The sequence below is a fragment of the Haemaphysalis longicornis genome, unplaced genomic scaffold, assembly GCF_048455015.1.
Source record: "Haemaphysalis longicornis isolate Haplotype H1 unplaced genomic scaffold, Haemaphysalis longicornis Haplotype H1 scaffold_11, whole genome shotgun sequence".
NCBI classification, from domain to species: Eukaryota; Metazoa; Arthropoda; class Arachnida; order Ixodida; family Ixodidae; genus Haemaphysalis; species Haemaphysalis longicornis.
Window position 1 is genome coordinate 96,381,388 of NW_027526214.1, and position 13,570 is coordinate 96,394,957.

Sequence of the window (13,570 nt, forward strand, 5' to 3'; positions counted from 1 at the left end):
CGTTACATTTTTTTTGGTATTATTTACATGAGAAAGAAAGAAAAACACACGCCCAGAGTGGGGACCGAACCCATGCCTTTCGATTAGATCTCGAATGCCTTACCAATTCGGCTTTCTGGGCGACTGTGATCTCCGTCACTTTCTGGGGTATTTATATTTACTTCAACTGTATCTGACGCTTGAGGGTGGTAGCCAGCGCCACTTAGACTACACGTGGAGAAGGGGACCTTCTTTTTCAACCCCCGGGGCGTGACGTTAACGTCTACAGCCTGTCATAGGTGGCTAACTGGCAGGAAACCCTCTTATGCTACCTTGGCATCAAGGCTGCCAGAACCGAGGCCCTCGCTAAGCTTTCGCACGAAAATAGGGTTCAGAAATGAGGGGCTCGTTAGGAAATACAGAAATAAATGCCGGCAGCCTACAACGCCAAAGAAGGCATAGGGGAATGATTAGACAATTTTTTATAGTTAGTGACGTTACATTGTTTTTTGTTATTATTTACATGAGAAAGAAAGAAAGAAAAACACGCGCCCAGAGTGGGGACCGAACCCGCGCCTTTCGATTAGATCTCGAATGCCTTACCAATTCGGCTACCTGGGCGACTGTGTTCTCCGTCACTTTCTGGGGTATTTATATTTACTACAACTGTATCTGACGCTTGAGGGTGGTAGCCAGCGCCACCTAAACTACACGGGGAGAAGGGGACCCTATTTTTCAACCCCCGGGACGTGACGCGAACGTCTACAGCCTATCATAAGCCGCTAACTTGCGGGAAACCCTCTCATGCTACCTTGGCATCAAGGCTGCCAGAACCGAGGCCCTCGCTAAGCTTTCGCACGATAATAGAGTTCAGAAATGAGGGGCTCGTTAGGAAATACAGAAATAAATGCCGGCAGCCTACAACGCCAAAGAAGGCATAGGGGAATGATTAGACAATTTTGTATCGTTAGTGACGTTACATTTTTTTTGTTATTATTTACATGAGAAAGAAAGAAAGAAAAACACGCGCCCAGAGTGGGGACCGAACCCACGCCTTTCGATTAGATCTCGAATGCCTTAACAATTCGGCTATCTGGGCGACTGTGTTCTCCGTAACTTTCTGGGGTATTTATATTTACTACAACTGTATCTGACGCTTGAGGGTGGAAGCCAGCGCCACTTAAACTACACGGGGAGAAGGGGACCTTATTTTTCAACCCCCGGGGCGTGACGCGAACGTCTACAGCCTGTCATAAGCGGCTATTTGGTGGAAAACCCTCTTATGCTACCTTGGCATCAAGGCTGCCAGAACCGAGGCCCTCGCTAAGCTTTCTCACGATAATAGGGTTCAGAAATGAGGGGCTCGTTCGGAAATACAGAAATAAATGCCGGCAGTCTACAACGCCAAAGAAGGCATAGGGGAATGATTAGAATATTTTTAATTGTTAGTGACGTTACATTTTTTTTTGGTAATATTTACATGAGAAAGAAAGAAAAACACGCGGCCAGAGTGGGGACCGAACCCACGCCTTTCGATTAGATCTCGAATGCCTTACCAATTCGGCTTTCTGGGCGACTGTATTCTCCGTCACTTTCTGGGGTATTTATATTCACTCCAACTGTATCTGACGCTTCAGGGTGGTAGCCAGCGCCACTTAGACTACACGGGGAGAAGGGGACCTTCTTTTTCAACCCCCGGGGCGTGACGCGAACGTCTACAGCCTGTCATAAGCGGCTAACTGGCGGGAAACCCTCCTATGCAACCTTGGCATCAAGGCTGCCAGAACCAAGGCCCTCGTTAAGCTTTCGCACGATAATAGGGTTCAGAAATGAGGGGCTCGTTAGGAAATACAGAAATAAATGCCGGCAGTCCACAACGCCAAAGAAAGCATAGGGGAATGATTAGACTATTTTGTATCGTTAGTGACGTTACATTTTTTTTGGTATTATTTACATGAGAAAGAAAGAAAGAAAAACACGTGCCCAGAGTGGGGACCGAACCCACGCCTTTCGATTAGATCTCGAATGTCTTACCAATTCGGCTATCTGGGCGACTGTGTTCTCCGTCACTTTCTCGGGTATTTATATTTACAACTGTATCTGACGCTTGAGGGTGGTAGCCTGCGCCACTTAGACTACACGGGCAGAAGGGGACCTTCTTTTTCAACCCCCGGGGCGTGACGCGAACGTCTACAGCCTGTCATAAGTGGCTATTTGGTGGAAAACCCTCTTATGCTACCTTGGCATCAAGGCTGCCAGAACCGAGGCCCTCGCTAAGCTTTCGCACGATAATAGGGTTCAGAAATGAGGGGCTCGTTCGGAAATACAGAAATAAATGCCGGCAGTCTACAACGCCAAAGAAGGCATAGGGGAATGATTAGAATATTTTTAATTGTTAGTGACGTTACATTTTTTTTTGGTATTATTTACATGAGAAAGAAAGAAAAACACACGCCCAGAGTGGGGACCGAACCCACGCCTTTCGATTAGATCTCGAATGCCTTACCAATTCGGCTTTCTGGGCGACTGTGATCTCCGTCACTTTCTGGGGTATTTATATTTACTTCAACTGTATCTGACGCTTGAGGGTGGTAGCCAGCGCCACTTAGACTACACGTGGAGAAGGGGACCTTCTTTTTCAACCCCCGGGGCGTGACGTTAACGTCTACAGCCTGTCATAGGTGGCTAACTGGCAGGAAACCCTCTTATGCTACCTTGGCATCAAGGCTGCCAGAACCGAGGCCCTCGCTAAGCTTTCGCACGAAAATAGGGTTCAGAAATGAGGGGCTCGTTAGGAAATACAGAAATAAATGCCGGCAGCCTACAACGCCAAAGAAGGCATAGGGGAATGATTAGACAATTTTTTATCGTTAGTGACGTTACATTGTTTTTTGTTATTATTTACATAAGAAAGAAAGAAAGAAAAACACGCGCCCAGAGTGGGGACCGAACCCGCGCCTTTCGATTAGATCTCGAATGCCTTACCAATTCGGCTACCTGGGCGACTGTGTTCTCCGTCACTTTCTGGGGTATTTATATTTACTACAACTGTATCTGACGCTTGAGGGTGGTAGCCAGCGCCACCTAAACTACACGGGGAGAAGGGGACCCTATTTTTCAACCCCCGGAACGTGACGCGAACGTCTACAGCCTATCATAAGCCGCTAACTTGCGGGAAACCCTCTCATGCTACCTTGGCATCAAGGCTGCCAGAACCGAGGCCCTCGCTAAGCTTTCGCACGATAATAGAGTTCAGAAATGAGGGGCTCGTTAGGAAATACAGAAATAAATGCCGGCAGCCTACAACGCCAAAGGAGGCATAGGGGAATGATTAGACAATTTTGTATCGTTAGTGACGTTACATTTTTTTTGTTATTATTTACATGAGAAAGAAAGAAAGAAAAACACGCGCCCAGAGTAAGGACCGAACCCACGCCTTTCGATTAGATCTCGAATGCCTTAACAATTCGGCTATCTGGGCGACTGTGTTCTCCGTCACTTTCTGGGGTATTTATATTTACTACAACTGTATCTGACGCTTGAGGGTGGAAGCCAGCGTCACTTAAACTACACGGGGAGAAGGGGACCTTATTTTTCAACCCCCGGGGCGTGACGCGAACGTCTACAGCCTGTCATAAGCGGCTATTTGGTGGAAAACCCTCTTATGCTACCTTGGCATCAAGGCTGCCAGAACCGAGGCCCTCGCTAAGCTTTCGCACGATAATAGGGTTCAGAAATGAGGGGCTCGTTCGGAAATACAGAAATAAATGCCGGCAGTCTACAACGCCAAAGAAGGCATAGGGGAATGATTAGACTATTTTGTATCGTTAGTGACGTTACATTTTTTTTGGTATTATTTACATGAGAAAGAAAGAAAGAAAAACACGTGCCCAGAGTGGGGACCGAACCCACGCCTTTCGATTAGATCTCGAATGCCTTACCAATTCGGCTATCTGGGCGACTGTGTTCTCCGTCACTTTCTGGGGTATTTATATTCACTCCAACTGTATCTGACGCTTCAGGGTGGTAGCCAGCGCCACTTAGACTACACGGGGAGAAGGGGACCTTCTTTTTCAACCCCCGGGGCGTGACGCGAACGTCTACAGCCTGTCATAAGCGGCTAACTGGCGGGAAACCCTCCTATGCAACCTTGGCATCAAGGCTGCCAGAACCGAGGCCCTCGTTAAGCTTTCGCACGATAATAGGGTTCAGAAATGAGGGGCTCGTTAGGAAATACAGAAATAAATGCCGGCAGTCCACAACGCCAAAGAAAGCATAGGGGAATGATTAGACTATTTTGTATCGTTAGTGACGTTACATTTTTTTTGGTATTATTTACATGAGAAAGAAAGAAAGAAAAACACGTGCCCAGAGTGGGGACCGAACCCACGCCTTTCGATTAGATCTCGAATGCCTTACCAATTCGGCTATCTGGGCGACTGTGTTCTCCGTCACTTTCTGGGGTATTTATATTAACTACAACTGTATCTGACACTTGAGGGTGGTAGCCAGCGCCACTTAGACTACACGGGGATAAGGGGACCTTCTTTTTCAACCCCCGGGGCGTGACGCGAACGTCTACAGCCTGTCATAAGCGGCTAACTGGCGGAAAACCCTCTTATGCTACCTTGGCATCAAGGCTGCCAGAACCGAGGCCCTCGGTAAGTTTTCGCACGATAATAGGTTTCAGAAATGAGGGGCTCGTTAGGAAATACAGAAATAAATGCCGGCAGTCTACAACGCCAAAGAAGGCATAGGGGAATGATTAGACTATTTTTTATCGTTAGTGATGTTACATTTTTTTTTGTATTATTTACATCAGAAAGAAAGAAAAACACGCGCCCAGAGTGGGGACCGAACCCACGCCTTTCGATTAGATCTCGAATGCCTTACCCATTCGGCTATCTGGGCGACTGTGTTCTCCGTGACGTTCTGGGGATTTATATTTACTACAACTATATCTGACGCTTGAGGGTGGTAGCCAGCGCCACTTAGACTACACGGGGAGAAGGGGACCTTCTTTTTCAACCCCCGTGGCGGGACGGGAACGTCTACAGCCTGTCATAAGCGGCTAACTGGCGGGAAACCCTCTTATGCTACCTTGGCATCAAGGCTGCCAGAACCGAGGCCCTCGCTAAGCTTTCGCACGATAATAGGGTTCAGAAATGAGGGGCTCGTTAGGAAATACAGAAATAAATGCCGGCAGTCTACAACGCCAAAGAAGGCATAGGGGAATGATTAGAATATTTTTAATTGTTAGTGACGTTACATTTTTTTGGTATTATTTACATGAGAAAGAAAGAAAAACACGCGCCCAGAGTGGGGACCGAACCCACGCCTTTCGATTAGATCTCGAATGCCTTACCAATTCGGCTTTCTGGGCGACTGTTATCTCCGTCACTTTCTGGGGTATTTATATTTACTACAATTGTATCTGACGCTTGAGGGTGGTAGCCAGCGCCACTTAGACTACACGTGGAGAAGCGGACCTTCTTTTTCAACCCCCGGGGCGTGACGTTAACGTCTACAGCCTGTCATAAGCGGCTAACTGGCAGGAAACCCTCTTATGCTACCTTGGCATCAAGGCTGCCAGAACCGAGGCCCTCTTTAAGCTTTCGCACGAATATAGGGTTCAGAAATGAGGGGCTCGTTAGGAAATACAGAAATAAATGCCGGCAGCCTACAACGCCAAAGAAGGCATAGGGGAATGATTAGACAATTTTTTATCGTTAGTGACGTTACATTTTTTTGTTATTATTTACATGAGAAAGAAAGAAAGAAAAACACGCGCCCAGAGTGGGGACCGAACCCACGCCTTTCGATTAGATCTCGAATGCCTTACCAATTCGGCTATCTGGGCGACTGTGTTCTCCGTCACTTTCTGGGGTATTTATATATACTAAAACTGTATCTGACGCTTGAGGGTGGTAGCCAGCGCCACTTAAACTACACGGGGAGAAGGGGACCTTATTTTTCAACCCCCGGGACGTGACGCGAACGTCTACAGCCTATCATAAGCCGCTAACTTGCGGGAAACCCTCTCATGCTACCTTGGCATCAAGGCTGCCAGAACCGAGGCCCTCGCTAAGCTTTCGCACGATAATAGGGTTCAGAAATGAGGGGCTCGTTAGGAAATACAGAAATAAATGCCGGCAGCCTACAACGCCAAAGAAGGCATAGGGGAATGATTAGACAATTTTTTATCGTTAGTGACGTTACATTTTTTTGTTATTATTTACATGAGAAAGAAAGAAAGAAAAACACGCGCCCAGAGTGGGGACCGAACCCACGCCTTTCGATTAGATCTCGAATGCCTTAACAATTCGGCTATCTGGGCGACTGTGTTCTCCGTCACTTTCTGGGGTATTTATATTTACTACAACTGTATCTGACGCTTGAGGGTGGAAGCCAGCGCCACTTAAACTACACGGGGAGAAGGGGACCTTATTTTTCAACCCCCGGGGCGTGACGCGAACGTCTACAGCCTGTCATAAGCGGCTATTTGGTGGAAAACCCTCTTATGCTACCTTGGCATCAAGGCTGCCAGAACCGAGGCCCTCGCTAAGCTTTCGCACGATAATAGGGTTCAGAAATGAGGGGCTCGTTCGGAAATACAGAAATAAATGCCGGCAGTCTACAACGCCAAAGAAGGCATAGGGGAATGATTAGAATATTTTTAATTGTTAGTGACGTTACATTTTTTTTGGTATTATTTACATGAGAAAGAAAGAAAAACACGCGCCCAGAGTGGGGACCGAACCCACGCCTTTCGATTAGATCTCGAATGCCTTACCCATTCGGCTATCTGGGCGACTGTGTTCTCCGTGACGTTCTGGGGTATTTATATTTACTACAACTGTATCTGACGCTTGAGGGTGGTAGCCAGCGCCACTTAGACTACACGGGGAGAAGGGGACCTTCTTTTTCAACCCCCGGGGCGGGACGGGAACGTCTACAGCCTGTCATAAGCGGCTAACTGGCGGGAAACCCTCTTATGCTACCTTGGCATCAAGGCTGCCAGAACCGAGGCCCTCGCTAAGCTTTCGCACGATAATAGGGTTCAGAAATCAGGGGCTCGTTAGGAAATACAGAAATAAATGCCGGCAGTCTACAACGCCAAAGAAGGCATAGGGGAATGATTAGAATATTTTTAATTGTTAGTGACGTTACATTTTTTTGGTATTATTTACATGAGAAAGAAAGAAAAACACGCGCCCAGAGTGGGGGCCGAACCCACGCCTCTCGATTAGATCTCGAATGCCTTACCAATTCGGCTTTCTGGGCGACTGTTATCTCCGTCACTTTCTGGGGTATTTATATTTACTACAACTGTATCTGACGCTTCAGGGTGGTAGCCAGCGCCACTTAGACTACACGTGGAGAAGGGGACCTTCTTTTTCAACCCCCGGGGCGTGACGTTAACGTCTACAGCCTGTCATAAGCGGCTAACTGGCAGGAAACCCTCTTATGCTACCTTGGCATCAAGGCTGCCAGAACCGAGGCCCTCTTTAAGCTTTCGCACGAATATAGGGTTCAGAAATGAGGGGCTCGTTAGGAAATACAGAAATAAATGCCGGCAGCCTACAACGCCAAAGAAGGCATAGGGGAATGATTAGACAATTTTTTATCGTTAGTGACGTTACATTTTTTTGTTATTATTTACATGAGAAAGAAAGAAAGAAAAACACGCGCCCAGAGTGGGGACCGAACCCACGCCTTTCGATTAGATCTCGAATGCCTTACCAATTCGGCTATCTGGGCGACTGTGTTCTCCGTCACTTTCTGGGGTATTTATATTTACTACAACTGTATCTGACGCTTGAGGGTGGTAGCCAGCGCCACTTAAACTACACGGGGAGAAGGGGACCTTATTTTTCAACCCCCGGGACGTGACGCGAACGTCTACAGCCTATCATAAGCCGCTAACTTGCGGGAAACCCTCTCATGCTACCTTGGCATCAAGGCTGCCAGAACCGAGGCCCTCGCTAAGCTTTCGCACGATAATAGGGTTCAGAAATGAGGGGCTCGTTAGGAAATACAGAAATAAATGCCGGCAGCCTACAATGCCAAAGAAGGCATAGGGGAATGATTAGACAATTTTTTATCGTTAGTGACGTTACATTTTTTTTGTTATTATTTACATGAGAAAGAAAGAAAGAAAAACACGCGCCCAGAGTGGGGACCGAACCCACGCCTTTCGATTAGATCTCGAATGCCTTAACAATTCGGCTATCTGGGCGACTGTGTTCTCCGTCACTTTCTGGGGTATTTATATTTACTACAACTGTATCTGACGCTTGAGGGTGGCAGCCAGCGCCACTTAAACTACACGGGGAGAAGGGGACCTTATTTTTCAACCCCCGGGACGTGACGCGAACGTCTACAGCCTATCATAAGCCGCTAACTTGCGGGAAACCCTCTCATGCTACCTTGGCATCAAGGCTGCCAGAACCGAGGCCCTCGCTAAGCTTTCGCACGATAATAGGGTTCAGAAATGAGGGGCTCGTTAGGAAATACAGAAATAAATGCCCGCAGTCTACAACGCCAAAGAAGGCATAGGGGAATGATTAGACTATTTTTTATCGTTAGTGACGTTACATTTTTTTTTGTATTATTTACATCAGAAAGAAAGAAAAACACGCGCCCAGAGTGAGGACCGAACCCACGCCTTTCGATTAGATCTCGAATGCCTTACCCATTCGGCTATCTGGGCGACTGTGTTCTCCGTGACTTTCTGGGGTATTTATATTTACTACAACTGTATCTGACGCTTGAGGGTGGTAGCCAGCGCCACTTAGACTACACGGGGAGAAGGGGACCTTCTTTTTCAACCCCCGGGGCGGGACGCGAACGTTTACAGCCTGTCATAAGCGGCTAACTGGCGGGAAACCCTCTTATGCTACCTTGGCATCAAGGCTGCCAGAACCGAGGCCCTCGCTAAGCTTTCGCACGATAATAGGGTTCAGAAATGAGGGGCTCGTTAGGAAATACAGAAATAAATGCCGGCATTCTACAACGCCAAAGAAGGCATAGGGGAATGATTAGAATATTTTTAATTGTTAGTGACGTTACATTTTGTTGGTATTATTTACATGACAAAGAAAGAAAAACACGCGCCCAGAGTGGGGACCGAACCCACGCCTTTCGATTAGATCTCGAATGCGTTACCAATTCGGCTATCTGGGCGACTGTGTTCTCCGTCACTTTCTCGGGTATTTATATTTACAACTGTATCTGACGCTTGAGGGTGGTAGCCAGCGCCACTTAAACTACACGGGGAGAAGGGGACCTTATTTTTCAACCCCCGGGACGTGACGCGAACGTCTACAGCCTGTCATAAGCGGCTAACTGGCAGGAAACCCTCTTATGCTACCTTGGCATCAAGGCTGCCAGAACCGAGGCCCTCTTTAAGCTTTCGCACGAATATAGGGTTCAGAAATGAGGGGCTCGTTAGGAAATACAGAAATAAATGCCGGCAGCCAACAACGCCAAAGAAGGCATAGGGGAATGATTAGACAATTTTTTATCGTTAGTGACGTTACATTTTTTTTGTTATTATTTACATGAGAAAGAAAGAAAGAAAAACACGCGCCCAGAGTGGGGACCGAACCCACGCCTTTCGATTAGATCTCGAATGCCTTACCAATTCGGCTTTCTGGGCGACTGTGTTCTCCGTCACTTTCTGGGGTATTTATATTCACTCCAACTGTATCTGACGCTTGAGGGTGGTAGCCAGCGCCACTTAGACTACACGGGGAGAAGGGGACCTTCTTTTTCAACCCCCGGGGCGTGACGCGAACGTCTACAGCCTGTCATAAGCGGCTAACTGGCGGAAAACCCTCTTATGCTACCTTGGCATCAAGGCTGCCAGAACCGAGGCCCTCGGTAAGTTTTCGCACGATAATAGGGTTCAGAAATGAGGGGCTCGTTAGGAAATACAGAAATAAATGCCGGCAGTCTACAACGCCAAAGAAGGCATAGGGGAATGATTAGACTATTTTTTATCGTTAGTGACGTTACATTTTTTTTTGTATTATTTACATCAGAAAGAAAGAAAAACACGCGCCCAGAGTGGGGACCGAACCCACGCCTTTCGATTAGATCTCGAATGCCTTACCCATTCGGCTATCTGGGCGACTGTGTTCTCCGTCACTTTCTCGGGTATTTATATTTACAACTGTATCTGACGCTTGAGGGTGGTAGCCTGCGCCACTTAGACTACACGGGCAGAAGGGGACCTTCTTTTTCAACCCCCGGGGCGTGACGCGAACGTCTACAGCCTGTCATAAGTGGCTATTTGGTGGAAAACCCTCTTATGCTACCTTGGCATCAAGGCTGCCAGAACCGAGGCCCTCGCTAAGCTTTCGCACGATAATAGGGTTCAGAAATGAGGGGCTCGTTCGGAAATACAGAAATAAATGCCGGCAGTCTACAACGCCAAAGAAGGCATAGGGGAATGATTAGAATATTTTTAATTGTTAGTGACGTTACATTTTTTTTGGTATTATTTACATGAGAAAGAAAGAAAAACACACGCCCAGAGTGGGGACCGAACCCACGCCTTTCGATTAGATCTCGAATGCCTTACCAATTCGGCTTTCTGGGCGACTGTGATCTCCGTCACTTTCTGGGGTATTTATATTTACTTCAACTGTATCTGACGCTTGAGGCTGGTAGCCAGCGAAACTTAGACTACACGTGGAGAAGGGGACCTTCTTTTTCAACCCCCGGGGCGTGACGTTAACGTCTACAGCCTGTCATAGGTGGCTAACTGGCAGGAAACCCTCTTATGCTACCTTGGCATCAAGGCTGCCAGAACCGAGGCCCTCGCTAAGCTTTCGCACGAAAATAGGGTTCAGAAATGAGGGGCTCGTTAGGAAATACAGAAATAAATGCCGGCAGCCTACAACGCCAAAGAAGGCATAGGGGAATGATTAGACAATTTTTTATCGTTAGTGACGTTACATTGTTTTTTGTTATTATTTACATGAGAAAGAAAGAAAGAAAAACACGCGCCCAGAGTGGGGACCGAACCCGCGCCTTTCGATTAGATCTCGAATGCCTTACCAATTCGGCTACCTGGGCGACTGTGTTCTCCGTCACTTTCTGGGGTATTTATATTTACTACAACTGTATCTGACGCTTGAGGGTGGTAGCCAGCGCCACCTAAACTACACGGGGAGAAGGGGACCCTATTTTTCAACCCCCGGGACGTGACGCGAACGTCTACAGCCTATCATAAGCCGCTAACTTGCGGGAAACCCTCTCATGCTACCTTGGCATCAAGGCTGCCAGAACCGAGGCCCTCGCTAAGCTTTCGCACGATAATAGGGTTCAGAAATGAGGGGCTCGTTAGGAAATACAGAAATAAATGCCGGCAGCCTACAACGCCAAAGAAGGCATAGGGGAATGATTAGACAATTTTTTATCGTTAGTGACGTTACATTTTTTTTGTTATTATTTACATGAGAAAGAAAGAAAGAAAAACACGCGCCCAGAGTGGGGACCGAACCCACGCCTTTCGATTAGATCTCGAATGCCTTAACAATTCGGCTATCTGGGCGACTGTGTTCTCCGTCACTTTCTGGGGTATTTATATTTACTACAACTGTATCTGACGCTTGAGGGTGGAAGCCAGCGCCACTTAAACTACACGGGGAGAAGGGGACCTTATTTTTCAACCCCCGGGGCGTGACGCGAACGTCTACAGCCTGTCATAAGCGGCTATTTGGTGGAAAACCCTCTTATGCTACCTTGGCATCAAGGCTGCCAGAACCGAGGCCCTCGCTAAGCTTTCGCACGATAATAGGGTTCAGAAATGAGGGGCTCGTTCGGAAATACAGAAATAAATGCCGGCAGTCTACAACGCCAAAGAAGGCATAGGGGAATGATTAGAATATTTTTAATTGTTAGTGACGTTACATTTTTTTTGGTATTATTTACATGAGAAAGAAAGAAAAACACGCGCCCAGAGTGGGGACCGAACCCACGCCTTTCGATTAGATCTCGAATGCCTTACCCATTCGGCTATCTGGGCGACTGTGTTCTCCGTGACGTTCTGGGGTATTTATATTTACTACAACTGTATCTGACGCTTGAGGGTGGTAGCCAGCGCCACTTAGACTACACGGGGAGAAGGGGACCTTCTTTTTCAACCCCCGGGGCGGGACGGGAACGTCTACAGCCTGTCATAAGCGGCTAACTGGCGGGAAACCCTCTTATGCTACCTTGGCATCAAGGCTGCCAGAACCGAGGCCCTCGCTAAGCTTTCGCACGATAATAGGGTTCAGAAATCAGGGGCTCGTTAGGAAATACAGAAATAAATGCCGGCAGTCTACAACGCCAAAGAAGGCATAGGGGAATGATTAGAATATTTTTAATTGTTAGTGACGTTACATTTTTTTGGTATTATTTACATGAGAAAGAAAGAAAAACACGCGCCCAGAGTGGGGGCCGAACCCACGCCTCTCGATTAGATCTCGAATGCCTTACCAATTCGGCTTTCTGGGCGACTGTTATCTCCGTCACTTTCTGGGGTATTTATATTTACTACAACTGTATCTGACGCTTCAGGGTGGTAGCCAGCGCCACTTAGACTACACGTGGAGAAGGGGACCTTCTTTTTCAACCCCCGGGGCGTGACGTTAACGTCTACAGCCTGTCATAAGCGGCTAACTGGCAGGAAACCCTCTTATGCTACCTTGGCATCGAGGCTGCCAGAACCGAGGCCCTCTTTAAGCTTTCGCACGAATATAGGGTTCAGAAATGAGGGGCTCGTTAGGAAATACAGAAATAAATGCCGGCAGCCTACAACGCCAAAGAAGGCATAGGGGAATGATTAGACAATTTTTTATTGTTAGTGACGTTACATTTTTTTTGTTATTATTTACATGAGAAAGAAAGAAAGAAAAACACGCGCCCAGAGTGGGGACCGAACCCACGCCTTTCGATTAGATCTCGAATGCCTTACCAATTCGGCTATCTGGGCGACTGTGTTCTCCATCACTTTCTGGGGTATTTATATTTACTACAACTGTATCTGACGCTTGAGGGTGGTAGCCAGCGCCACTTAAACTACACGGGGAGAAGGGGACCTTATTTTTCAACCCCCGGGACGTGACGCGAACGTCTACAGCCTATCATAAGCCGCTAACTTGCGGGAAACCCTCCATGCTACCTTGGCATCAAGGCTGCCAGAACCGAGGCCCTCGCTAAGCTTTCGCACGATAATAGGGTTCAGAAATGAGGGGCTCGTTAGGAAATACAGAAATAAATGCCGGCAGCCTACAATGCCAAAGAAGGCATAGGGGAATGATTAGACAATTTTTTATCGTTAGTGACGTTACATTTTTTTTGTTATTATTTACATGAGAAAGAAAGAAAGAAAAACACGCGCCCAGAGTGGGGACCGAACCCACGCCTTTCGATTAGATCCCGAATGCCTTAACAATTCGGCTATCTGGGCGACTGTGTTCTCCGTCACTTTCTGGGGTATTTATATTTACTACAACTGTATCTGACGCTTGAGGGTGGTAGCCAGCGCCACTTAAACTACACGGGGAGAAGGGGACCTTATTTTTCAACCCCCGGG

The 13,570-nt window shown here is 47.4% G+C and overlaps 2 non-coding genes across 2 annotated transcripts; both read right to left on the reverse strand.

The window, feature by feature from the left end:
• Nucleotides 1-3,866: 3,866 nt before the first annotated feature.
• Trnar-ucu (transfer RNA arginine (anticodon UCU)) lies at nucleotides 3,867-3,938 on the reverse strand. The gene has a single exon. It is a non-coding gene; the product is annotated as a tRNA-Arg (tRNA).
• A 406-nt stretch (nucleotides 3,939-4,344) lies between these two features.
• On the reverse strand, nucleotides 4,345-4,416 carry Trnar-ucu (transfer RNA arginine (anticodon UCU)). Its single transcript has one exon. It is a non-coding gene; the product is annotated as a tRNA-Arg (tRNA).
• Between the last annotated feature and the right edge of the window lie 9,154 nt (nucleotides 4,417-13,570).